This window comes from Dasypus novemcinctus, chromosome 5 (assembly GCF_030445035.2).
Source record: "Dasypus novemcinctus isolate mDasNov1 chromosome 5, mDasNov1.1.hap2, whole genome shotgun sequence".
Taxonomy (NCBI): domain Eukaryota; kingdom Metazoa; phylum Chordata; class Mammalia; order Cingulata; family Dasypodidae; genus Dasypus; species Dasypus novemcinctus.
Genome location: NC_080677.1, coordinates 196441 through 209545, shown reverse-complemented (window position 1 = coordinate 209545; position 13105 = coordinate 196441). Strand labels below are relative to the sequence as shown.

Here is a 13105-nt window from a genome sequence, read left to right as displayed (position 1 = left end):
CCTCGGAAGGTGTCTGCTGTTAAAGTGAAGGCGTTGATTGGAAAGAAGTGGAACCCTGAGGATTAGGATGGAAACATATGAGTTGACATCGGTGGGGACATCAGAACCCTAAATTCTGCTGAGACTTTGCCAGATAAACCCGTGGTGGCCTGCCCTGTGGAGACTACACAATGCCAGGCTTTTATTCCCAGCCTCCAGCTTGCACCAGGGAGTCTGGACCTTCTCCCAGCCCAGAGGCAGGTACCAGCCAAACTCCAAGCATGTACTGGCCAACATCCACCCTGCCCAGAGAAGTCTGCCTTCCAACCCCTGCCTGAAGAGATTAATCCTGTTTTACCGGATTAAAATATAAAGGAATGCCCTGAGGTCAGTAGCTTGTAAGGCATTTCTAATACTTCTCCTTACCCACCCCCACCATTCCTTTCTTCTTCCAGACCTATCACTAGACTAAAATCACAAAAAGCCCCCAAAGGTGAAGTACAAAGCATGACCCATGACAAAGTACTCTATATTCTAAAAGAACTGTGTAACAGATAGAAATCAGGGAAATATGCATGGGAATGGATACTAAGAGTATGGGATAATGGTGGAAGGAATATAAAGTTAGATCAGGCTGAATTTATTGATATGGGCCACTAAGAAAAAATTCTGGATTCAATGCTGTAGCTTATGTGGTTAGAAAAGGCTCTGTTGAGGTGGCTGACTGAAACATGGACCAAAAGATGGCCTAAAATGTCTGAGGCTGAGATGCCTGATTTACCCTCTAGTACAGTAGAAGAGGGAATTCAAAGGCTGAGAGAGACTGGAGTGCTGAAACGGATTTGCCATTTGAGACCTGCCCACCCCTCCATCCCCAGGAACGTCCAGAGGACACACCTTTCACCAGGACTGTGAGGAATAAATTTGTAAGACTAACTCCGTCATCCCTGAGAGCTCAGCAGTTCTCTTCTCTGTAGCCCAGATATGACTGTGGGAACTGCAGCCATGGAACTAGAGTCCTTCAACACCACGGGGATGGCTGGATCTCGGGGTGGTAAATGCCAAGTATCAGCAGTTAATCACCAAAGACAAGGTGGGTGTGGCTGCCACACTGACAGGCAGCCTTAAAGCAGCAATCAATCGAAATAGTCAAGAGTCCCACAGGGCCACGGCATTGGCTAAGAGATCATGGGATACCTAGAAGTGGAAGACACGGGCAGTCTACTGAATTCCTACCTGATCTGTATAAGCCAAAGAGTGCTAGGTAGAGTGAACAAAACCTAAGCTGAATTACAGACACAGAAAATCATGGCCCCTTAATCAATTTCCAGACTTGAGGCAGTTTACAGACCCAGAGCCCCTTGAATGAGAAGAAGGCCAGGTCGCCTTGGGAAAGGATCCTCTTACACTGTCAAAAATTTATACTGTTCATCTTCCTCCCAGCTTTCCCCAAGGAGACATACAGCCTTCTACCAGAGTAGGAAATGATCAGACATTTCAGAAGTAACATTAATTCCAGGAGACCCAAAATGTCACAGTGGTCCACCAGTCAGAGGAGGAGCTTATGGAGACTTGGTGATTGATGGAATCATCTCACAGTGGGTCCAGACCCATCCTGTGGCTATCTCCCCAGGTCCAGAATGCATAATTGGAAGAGACATACTCAGCAACTGGGAGAATCCCCACGTTGGATCCCTGTCTTGTGTAGTGAGGGCTATTATGGTAGGAAAGGTCAACTGGAAGCCACTAGAACTGCCCCCACCTAGCAAAATAGTAAATCAAAAGCAATACATGGGAAGTGGACATGGGTCAACTAATGGGGCGTCCACCTACCATATGGAGGACCCAGGTTTGATCCCCATGGCCTCCTGACCCACACAGTGAGCTGGCCCACGCAGAGTGCTGCTGCCTCATGCAAGGAGTGCCATGCCAAGCAGAGGCTTCCCCACGTAGGGGTCCCCCATGCGCAAGGAGTGTACCCTGCAAGGAGAGCAGCCCCACGTGAAAAAAGTGCAACCTGCCCAGGAGTGGTGCCACATTCACAGAGAGCTGACACAGCAAAATGACGCAACAATAACAAAAAAAAGACACAGCTTCCCAGTGCCGCAGGATAATGCAAGTGGATGCAGAAGAACACACAGCAAATTGACACAGCAGACAACAGGGGGAAGGGGAGAGGAATAAATAAAATAAATCTTAAAAAAAAAAAAGGCAATACTGGATTCCAGGAGGGATTGCAGAGATCAGTGTCACCATCAAGGATGTGAAGGATGCAGGGGTGGTGATTCCCACCACATCCCCAGTCAGCTCTCCTATTTGGCCTGTGCAGAAAAGAGATGGATCTCAGAGGATGACAGAAGATTAACATAAACTTAACCAGGTGGTGACTCCAACTGCAGCTGCTGTCCCAGATGTGGTATCATTGCTTGAGCAAATCAACCCATCCCCTGGTACCTAGTTTGCAGCTATTCATCTGCCAAATGCTTTTTTCTCAATTGCTATTAGTAAGGACCACCAGAAACAGTTTGCTTTCAGCTGTAAGGTCAGCGGTATACCGTCCCTGTTCTGCCTCAGGGATGTATCAACTCTCCAGCCCTATGTCACAATATTGTCCATGGGGTTCTTGATCTCACCCTCCCACAAGACAACACACTGGCCCGTTATATTGATGATATCATGTTGATAGGACCTAGAGAGTAAGAAAGAGCAAAGACTCTAGACTTATTGGCAAGGCATTTCCGTGACAGAGGATGGGAGATAAATCCAACAAAAATACAGGGGCCTTCTGGGAAGCAGATTTGGCTCAATGGATAGAGCATCCGTCTACCACATGTGAGGTCCAGGGTTCAAACTCCAGGCCTCCTTGACCCGTGTGGAGCTGCCCATGCACAGTGCTGACGCGCGCAAGGAGTGCCGTGCCACACAGGGTGTTCCCCCGTGTAGCGGAGCCCCACACTCAAGGAGTGCGCCCCGTAAGGAGAGCCACCCCGCACAAAAAAAAGTTCAGCCTGCCCAGGAGTGGCACTGCACACATGGAGAGCTGACACAGCAAGATGAGACACAGATTCCCAGTGCCACTGACAAGAATACAAGTGGACACAGAAGAATACACAGCAAATCGACATAGACAGCAGACAACTGGAGGGGGGGTAGGGTAGAGAAATAAATAAAATAAATCTGAAAAAACAAAACAAAACAGGGGCCTTCCACCTCAGTGAAATTTCTAGGAGTCCAGTGGTGTGGGTCACATTAAGATATTCCTTCTAAAGTGAAGGATAAGCTGCTGCATCTGGCTCCTTCTGTGACCAAAAAAGAGGGACAACACTCAGTCGGTCTCTTCAGATTTTGGAGACAACACATTCTTCATTTTGTGTGCTACTCCGGCCCATTTACCAAGTGACCAGAAAGGCTGCTAGTTTTGATTGGGAACTAGAACAAGAAGAGGCTCTGCAACAGGTCCAGGCTGCTGTGCAAGCTGCACTACCACTTGGGCCATATGACCCAGCAGATCCAATGGTGCTGGAAGTGTCAGTGGCAAACAGAGATGCTGTCTGGAGACTGTGGCAGGCCCTGATAGGAGAACCACAATGCAGACCCTTAGGATTTTGGAGCAAAGCCCTGCCATCCTCTGCAGATAACTATTCCCCTTTTGAGAAACAGCTTTTGGCCTGCTACTGGGCCTTAGTAGAGACTGAATACTTAACCATGGGCCATCAAGTTACCATGAGGCCTGAGTTGCCTATCATGAGCTCGGTATTGTCTGACCCAGCAAAACCATAAAGCTGGGCGTGCACAGCAGCACTCCATCGTAAAGTGGACGTGGTATGTATGAGATGGGGCTTGAGCAGGTCCTGAAGGCTGAGTAAGTTACATGAGGAAGTAGCCCAAATGCCCGTGGTCATCACTCCTGCCATGCTACCTTCTCCTTCCCAGCCCACAGGTGGGAAAAGCCTTTGGGGACTTCCTTACAATCAGTTGACAGAGGAAGAGAAAACTCAGGCTGGATTTACAGATGGTTGTGCACAATATGTGGGTGCACCATAGGCACCCACATCCCTGAAGGATGTCCAGAAATCCCCCCCAGTGGACAGAAACTTCGAGCGGTGCACCTGGTTTCTCATTTTCCTGGGAAGAAATGGCTGGAGGTGAGTTTGTACACTGATTCATGGGCTGTTGCCAACGGTTTGGCTGAATGGTCAGGGACTTGGAAGAAACATGATTGGAAAATTGATGACAAAGAGTCTAGAGAAGAGGTATGTGGCCAGACCTTTCTGAGTGGGCAAAAAACATGAAAATATTGTGCTCACCAGAGGGTGGCTTCAGCAGAGGAAGATTTTAATCAAGTGGATAAGAAGACCTGTTCTGTGGCTAATGCTCAGCCTCTTTCCCCAGCCACTCCTGTCATTGCCTAATGGGCTCATGGACAATGCGCCATGGAAGAAGGGATGGAGGTTATGCATGGGCTCAGCAACACGGACCTCCCCTTACCAAGGCTGACTTGGCTACAGCCACTGCTGAGTGCCCAATCTGCCAGCAGCAGAGACCCACACTCAGCCCCTGATATGGCACCAGTCCCTGAGGTGATTAGCCTGCGAGCTGGTGGCAGGTTGTTTACACTGGACCACTTCCATCATGGAAGGGGCAGCAATTTGCTTTAACTGGAATAGACACACACCCCAGATATGGATTTGCCTCTCTTGCACACAGTGTTTCTTCCAAAACTACTATCTTACTGAATGTCTTATCCACCGCCATGGCATTCCACACAGCATTGCTTCTGATCAAGGAACCCATTCCACAGCAAACAATGTGTTGGAATGGCCATATGCCTGTGGCATTCGCTGGTCTTACCATATTCTCCATCATTCTGAAGCAGCTGGATTGACAGAATAGTGGAATGGCCTTTTGAAAACTAATTATGGTGCTGATTAGGTGGTAAAACCTTGCAGGGCTGGGGCAGTATTCTCCAGGAGGTTGTGTATGCTCTAAATCAGCATCCACTCTGTGGTGCTGTTTCTCCCATAGCCAGGATTCAGAGGTCCAGGAATCAAGGGGTAGAAATGGGAGTGGCACCATTCACCATTATCCCTAGTGACCCACTAGGAAAATTTTTGCTTCCTGTTCCTGCAACCTTAAATTTCCTGGTCTATAGGTCTTGGTCCCAAAAGGAGGAGTACTTCCACCAGGGAACCCAACAATGATTCCATTGAACTGGAAGTTAAGACTGTCACCTGGCCACTTTGGGCTCCTCTTACCTTTGAATCAACAGACAAGGAAGAGAATTACTACATTTGCTGGGGTGATTGATCCTGACTATCAAAGGGAAATAGGGCTACAGCTACACAATGGAGATAATGAAGAGTTTGCCTGGAATACAGAAGATCCTCTGGAGTGTCTCTTGGTACTGCCATGCCCTGTGATTAAGTCAATGGAAAACTGCAACAACCCAATCCAAGCAGGACTAACAGTGGCCTGAATCTTCGGAAATGAAAGTTTGGGTCACCACACCAGGCAAAGAACCACAGCCAGCTCAAGTGCTTGCTGAGGGTAACGGGAACATGGAACGGGTATGAAAGAAGGTAGAGATAAATATGAACTTCACCATGTGACCAGTTACAGAAACGAGGGCTGTCTTCCTTGTTTGTTATGAGTATGTTTGTATATGTACATAAAACAAGTATCTTTGTTTTCTTCCCTAACCTTTTCACTTATAATAGACATACGTTGTATTAGTTTCGTGTCCTAATATTTAAGGATGTCAAGTTTAAGAGTGAAAATTACCCAAGGATTTTCACTCTATTCTGTAGGGAATTGGTGTGTTTCCAGTTGTACACAGGACAGCTGAATACTGTTAGGCAAAATATATATATGTATGTATGTTATTGTTTTTATTTGGAGACTAAGTATGGTTTAAGGTGATGTGTGTGGCTGCCAAGTTGACAAGGGGTGGACTGTGATGGTTAGGTTAATGTTTTAACTCAGCCAGGTAATGGTGCCTAGTTGTTTGGTCAAATAAGCTCTGAGCTAACTGTAATACAGGACATTTATGGACTTCAATCATCAGTGAGTTGACTCCATAGATGGCTGATTACATCTACAATCAATGAAAGAGATTGTCATCAGCAATGAGTGACATCTTACCCAATCAGCTGAATGCCTTTAAAGAGGAAGCGAGTTCAGCATTCAAGATAATTTATAGCTCTACTTCAGTCACTCAGCATCTCCTGGGAACTCATCAAGTACCTTCATCAGAGCCCCTGGTTTGCAGCCTGCCTGTGGAATTTGGACTTGTGCATCCCCATGGTTGCATGAGAGAATTTTATAAAATCTAATACAATTTACAAATATCTCCTGTTGGATCTGTTTCCCTAGAGAACCCTAATACATCCTACCATCTTCTAAGCACCCTAACTAATCTCTAGACTCATGGTTCCCCAAATACGCCATACACCTTCATACACTTCCAAGTTCTTTGCTCTGAAGCTGCTCCTCAACTTTCAATGATCAACCAATACTGTTAGCCCTTTCTGGGGGTCTTTCCCAACACCATCTATAGACCATCCTCCTCTCTTTGCTGAACCTCCATTTCTACAGCTCTCACGGTGTATAATATCATCGTCAGCTGTTCAAGGCATCTGTCTTTTACACCCTCCACGAGCTGAAGAACAGCCCTTTCCTGTTCAGCCATGGACAGCCACGTACCTGCTGTGCTTCCTGGCACAGCATAAGTGTTTTGCATTAAGCAGAAGGGACACTGCCCTAGGAAGGAAGTTCACCACAGATGGGAGCAAACATTAAATAACACGAACTCAAACAGTACAAAGTGCACTCTGATCAAATGTTAAATGCAGAGCTAGAGAGGATGCCTTTGAAATAGGTGCTCTCGCCCACCGACAGCTGGACTGTATACTACGGGAGAGTTGGCCAGCATTATTTATTACAATATAAAATAAGTATAATCTTCAATCCAGCAATTATAGTTCTGAAAATCCATCCCTCTCTGATACACAGTAGTAAGTTCTGGACATAAAGATATTTGCCCAAAGATGTCTACTGAAGTTATGGGGCAAGTCTAAGATTTTATCCAAAATTCCTGGGACTAGATAGGCAGAGAATTCAGAATTTGGGGGATTCATGAAAAAGATACACATATGCTTTGTATTACACAGTACCACCAGAAGAATGTGCAGTGAAATATACAAAACATCATACTAAGTGGAATTTAGAAAAGAATATAAATAGCCTCCTGTCTGTTCAAATCCATTCTTGGTGCCAAGTAAATCTGCCTATAGTGCCATTTTAAATTTCAAAGTTGCAGATAAGGAACTGTGGACCTTCAATAAGAAAAAAACTGATACCATCTGAAAGTACAAGTAATATAGGAAAATACATAAATGACTTATGGTACATCCTTAGAGAATACTCTGCAATCACGATTTACATACTGAAGAATATTCACAATTTAGTGTTAGTGAAAACAGTCCAGTTACAGAATATAGAGAAAGAGCACATTTCAGGGCTACAGCTGTTAAGTGGAAGATCACGAGAAATCTTTCTCTGTTCTGAGGACAGGAACATGGTCTCCAGCATACACCAGGAATCTTCACTGACTGCAGGGAGAACAGAAATCCTTCTTTAGAACATCTGTCCCCAAGGGCTGTGCTCGCCAGCCCCGTCATGGCACAAGAACAAATGTTTGGGAAAGGGGTGTGTGGAAGGCACAGTGAAGGAAGCACCCCTGCCCTGCTCCACCCTTTTCTGCTCTGCGCATCTCTCAAGCCTCCAACCCTGCCCCGAGGAGAGCCGGCAGGTGGGCATCCACAGACCTCTGCACACACGGGAGCTCTCCTCTGAGTCCCGGGCTGACTGCAGAGCCCACACCAGCACCTCCTCCCGGGGCGCACAGCAATGCCTCGGGGACCCTGGAGCTGACCGTGGCGCCTCTGGCTCAGGCGTTCAGGCAAGGTGGCCCAGCCGCCGGCTCTTCCTCTGGCCTCTGGGGCCTCCGCTGACACCTGTGAACAGCACTTCACTCATTCACGGCATCAACTAGTCACAGAAGAGCAAGGAGCCCAGAGACACAACTCCACGTTGTGAAGAAGCCTCCCGGCCCGATGGAGACTTGGGAAGAGGGGCTGAAATGGCTGGTGGAGAGGGGCGCTCTGCCCGGGGCTGGGCACACCCGTCGCTGGGGGAGCAGGCACATGTGGGCGAAGGACAGCAGGCACGTGCCGCGCTCATCCGTGACTCGTGGGCCCTAAATGTTGGATCTCTCTCCCTTAGTGTGTGTATGGAAGTCATTGTATTCAATGTTATATGAGAGGAATTAATGAATGGTCCTGGCAGGTAGTATTCATTAATTCCATTTAATACAGGGGTTCATTTTTTAAAAATTACCTTTTAAAAAAACTTTTAAAAAGATACTTTAGGTTACATAAATGTTACATAAAAAATATGTGTGGGGGGGTGGGTAAGCAGTGCGGCTCAAGCAACAGGGCTCCCGCCGACCACATGGGAGGTCCATGGTTCAGTTCCCGGTGCCTTCTAAAGAACAGAGCGAGTTGGCACAACTGGCAGGCATGGCAAGCTGACGTAAGATGACACCAGAGATGCAAGAAGAAAAACATAATGAGAGACACAACAAAGCAGGGAGCAGAGGTTCCTGGTGCCTCCTAGAGAGGACAAGCAGAACGGCAAACTGGCACGACAGGCAGGCATGATGAGCTGACGCAACAAGAGACACAAGAGGAAAAACATAACAAGAGACACAACAAAGCAGGGGATAGAGATGCCTTAAGCAATTAGGCACCTTGCTCCAACATTAGAGGTCCCGGGTTCAGTTTATGGTGCCTCCTAAAAGAAACAAAGAAGACAAACAGACACAGCAAGGTGCAAACAATGAGGGGTGGGGAGGGATAAATAAAACAAATCAATAAATCTTTTTTTCCACAGAGTAAATCTTTCATTGGTCACCAATGTGTCAGACACAACGGATGTAAGCACTAAACAAAAAGCAAAGGACTCTGCTTGTTGTGGCCACAATTTCCACCTAACAGCAGCCGGGTGCCTTTAGCCTGCCTCTTCCCAGTGCTTTCCCAAACCTAGGTCCACACTCAGATGAGGACGGTTTTCTAGGTATCTGAGCCCTGCTCCAGCCACAGGCTGGAGTCTTCTGACTTGTTAACACCGGGAACTCAGGGGTAACCTGCAGAACAAATGGGAACACGCCGAAACAGGTGAAATCGAAACACCTGGCCGTGGGCCTCCAAGCCCGGGTCCTGAGACACCATGGGAAAGCTGAGTGGTAGCTGCGGGTACTGCTGACCTGGGCTGTCAGAGTCTCTCCAGGTTGTTCTGGCATGCAGTTGGCAATCACGTGGCCACAAGCAGCCAGAGACCCTGGGAACATGCTGTAAAATAAATCTTTAAAAAAATAGGGAGTAGAAGTGTGGCTCAAGCACTTGGGCACCCGCCTACCACAAGGAAGGTCCTAGGTTTGGTTCCCAGTGCCTCCTAAAGAAGGCGAGGAAGACTGCAAGCTGTTGACACAACAAGATGACACAGCAAAATGATGCAATGAAGAGACATAATGAGGAAACACACTGAAAGACAGAACAAGTGGGGAGCGGAAGTGGCTCAAGCCATTGGACACCTCCCTCCCACATGGGAGCTCCCAGGTTTGGTTCCTGGTGCCTCCTAAAAAAAAAAAAAAAAAAAAAAAAGGAAGACAAGCACAAAATGAATGGACACAGAGAGCAGATAGCAAATGCATACCACAAGGGAGGAAGAGAGAAATTCAAAAAGTCTTTAAAATATACATACATACATACATACATATATATATAGGGGATTATAGGCCCTACTTCCTACTCCTCCCACACCTTCCTACATTAACAACATCCTTCATTGCTGTGGTACACTTGTTACAATCAATGAACGCATATTGAAGCACTGCTGCCATGGATTGTAGTTTATATTATAGTTCATACTCTGTCCCATGAATTTTGTAAGTTACTGCAAAACATATAATGGCCTGTATCTGTCATGGCAATGTCAGGCAGGACAATTCCAATGTCCCCAAAATGCCCGCATATTACACAGAGTTTTCCTTCTCCCTCTCCTCAAAACCTCCACTGTAATGCAGGGGTTCTTAAGCTTTTCTGTTCCACGGACCCCTTTGCCAGTCAGATGAAAACCACAGAACCCTTCTCAGAATGTAGTGGCAGATAGCTTTATGACAGTCAACTAGCGTCGGGTCTAATTTTGAAGGACGGCTGAGTGTAAGAGATTTTTCAAGATATGCAACAACTGTAATGTGATATGAAATGAATACTACTGTAATTTATTACATACATTCATAAATGAAGAAAATGCTAGATTTCAGTTAGAGGTCAGAGAAACTAAGATAATAAGTTGAGTTTTTAAAATTCAAGCTCACAGACCCCCTGAGATCTCTCCATGGACCCTGGTGGAGACCCCCTGGAAGCAACAATTAAAACGAGCACACCCAGAACCCAAACGCCTGCACCTCTGCTCCATGCCGTGGCAGCCAGAGGTGTGACCACCATGCCACAGGCCCCTGAGGCTCACCATCTCCCGTGTTGGTGATTTCACTCGTAGAACTAGGGATGTTCTTAAATTTTTCTCAACATTCTAAAATAATAGAGGCAAATCAAGGCCCATGAGTGGGTCAAACCTTTTCCACCCAGCAGCGCTCAAGAGAGCCAACGGGTTATTCTCATGTTCCAATCATTGGAATCTAGCTGAGAAGAGCCTACCCACTTCTAAGCTGCCCTCGATTTTCTAGATGTATTTCTAGTCATTAAGAATGGGAAACGTGCACATCCCAGCCATCAGCTTTCTCTGACTTGCTGAAATACATGTGAAGAAAGTCATTATCAGAATTAACGTGTGTGTACCTGCCTGCCAGAAAGCTACAGCTCAGCTCCTAATAAGATGTCCAAGGAACTTTGAAATCTGGAACAGTGAGTGGTACCAGGCGGCTACATCCAACCAGCCTGACTGCAGGATTAACACCTTTTTCCACTGCCATGTCACTACTAAGAATGCAGAAGAAAGACCCATTGCTTTGAAAGGAAACATTAGGTGGTTGCATTGTACCTGGCAAGCAGGTTGGATGCTTAATGAGCTAATATTCATCTCACATTTGTCAGTTTATCTCTACCTCCAACATTATGAGCCTGCTTGATCATTCATCTTTTATGTATTTATTTTTGTCTTTATTTATTTATTTTTTAATGTTACATTCAAAAAATATGAGGTCCCCATATACCCCCCACCCCCCTCACCCCACTCCTCCCATGACAACAACCTCCTCCATCATCATGGGACACTCACTGCACTCTGTGAACACATCTCTGAGCACTGCTGCACCACATGGTCAATGGTCCACATTTAAGTTTACTCTCCCCCAGTCCACCCAGTGGGCCATGGGAGGACACACAACGTCCAGTAACTGTCCCCGCAGCACCACCCAGGACAACTCCAAGTCCTGAAAATGCCCCCACATCACATCTCTTCTTCCCACTCCCCACCCCCTCATTCATCTTTTATTCTCTGTTATGCGTTATTCTAAGCAGTGAGCCAGAACATCATGGAATAAGCAAGATGAGGCCTTAGGGATGAACTACCACAGAAAACTGGAACCCAGAGAGCTTAGGAGATTTGCCCCCAATCACACAGTGATCTAATGGATTAGAAGAGATCTCTTGATTTCCAGTTCCTAACACACTTTCCATCATCAAGGACTGCCACCAGGATCCCCCTTTCTTTCTCCATCCCCTCTCTAAGGGACGTCTTGTGTGTGCCAGGCATGACGTCAGCACAGGAAACATAAGAATCAGTGAAACAGGGGGACTTTCAGGGAAGATAGTGGAGTAGCGAGCTCCAGGACCCAGTCCTACCGCCAGAACAACTGCTAAACAGGCAGGAAGAGAAACAGCTATTCTGAAACTCCAGAGGCCAGAAGAACACTGTACAGCACCAGGGAACAGTGAGAGGAAGAGGCTGATACACTACAGTAAAGAACTGTAAACTGCTCTCTCTGCACAGCGGCTGCCAATGCCCATCCCCCAACACTTGTGGCAGGGCACCTCACGGTCCAGTCCCTGGTGACAGAAAAGGACGTAAAAATCCTCCTCCTCAAGAGGAGTGCTGGGCATGGCTGACCACTGAAGATGGCTTTTGATGAGCAAATCTGGATCTCTGGGTCTGGGCTCCAAGGGCCGCCACTGCTCCAACTCTACACTGGACAGGGGCAGTGACAGTGGAGATTTAAAAACACAGCACTTCCTCAGGGCTGCAGAGGGCAGTAAGCTGAGGGGCTGCATTTGCTGGGCAGGCCAGGAAAGCTCAGCTTTGGGGAGCCACTGGAGAAGCTTCAGGCATGCCTCCTGACCCCCCTCCACTGGGCACTTTGGAACAAATCTGCACCCCCTTAATGGGTCCCTGACCCTGTTTTGTCTGGGAAATACCAACTTGGAGATTCCTTCCCAGGGTGATCCTCCTACCAGATTTGTCCTCCAGGCAAAAGTAGCATATGACAATGAAAGGAATGTTAAAAAACTATAGAGGTAGAGGACACCCAGCAAGATGGCGGTGGAGTAATGAGCTCCTAGAGTCAGCTCCTGCTACAGGGCAGTTAGCAAACACCCGGAACTCTCTGGAGCTAGCTGAAGCACCTGTTTGGGGGCTCCAAGAGACCAGAAGAGCATCCTGCAATGTCCTTGGGGGAGTGGAAGGAGGAGATGCTCATATGCAGAGAAGAATCATAAGTAGAGGTTCCATGCCCTGGAGGCCAGTGCCCATCCTCCACTGGAGGCACAAGCAGCCTCGGGAGCTGTTCTGAGGCTGGAATTGAAAGCTCCACTTCCCCAAAACGGGGGAGGAAGAGACGGTTGGGCACCAATTTCAGCTATTGATGAGAAAATTCAGTGGGCTACAGTATAATCCTGAGAACAGCTAAAGCTTGAGCCTGTCCAAGTCAGAAATAGGCTGGGAGCTGCCATCTTAACTCTGCACCTGGCACAAGGGGAAGTGGGGCAGACTGAGGATCCCAGTGCTGGTGGGGACCAGCTTCTTTCCACCCAGGTCAGTCTGCAGGTCT

At 47.2% G+C, this 13105-nt stretch overlaps 1 protein-coding gene and 1 non-coding gene across 3 annotated transcripts in view; both read right to left on the bottom strand.

Moving 5' to 3' along the window:
• VOPP1 (VOPP1 WW domain binding protein) overlaps window positions 1-13105 on the bottom strand; it is a 125002-nt gene that overhangs the window by 39823 nt on the left and 72074 nt on the right. The gene's annotated exons all lie outside the window — the stretch shown is intronic.
• Window positions 9264-9392, bottom strand: LOC111765248 (small nucleolar RNA SNORA44). Its single transcript, XR_002797643.1, has one exon. It is a non-coding gene; the product is annotated as a small nucleolar RNA SNORA44 (small nucleolar RNA).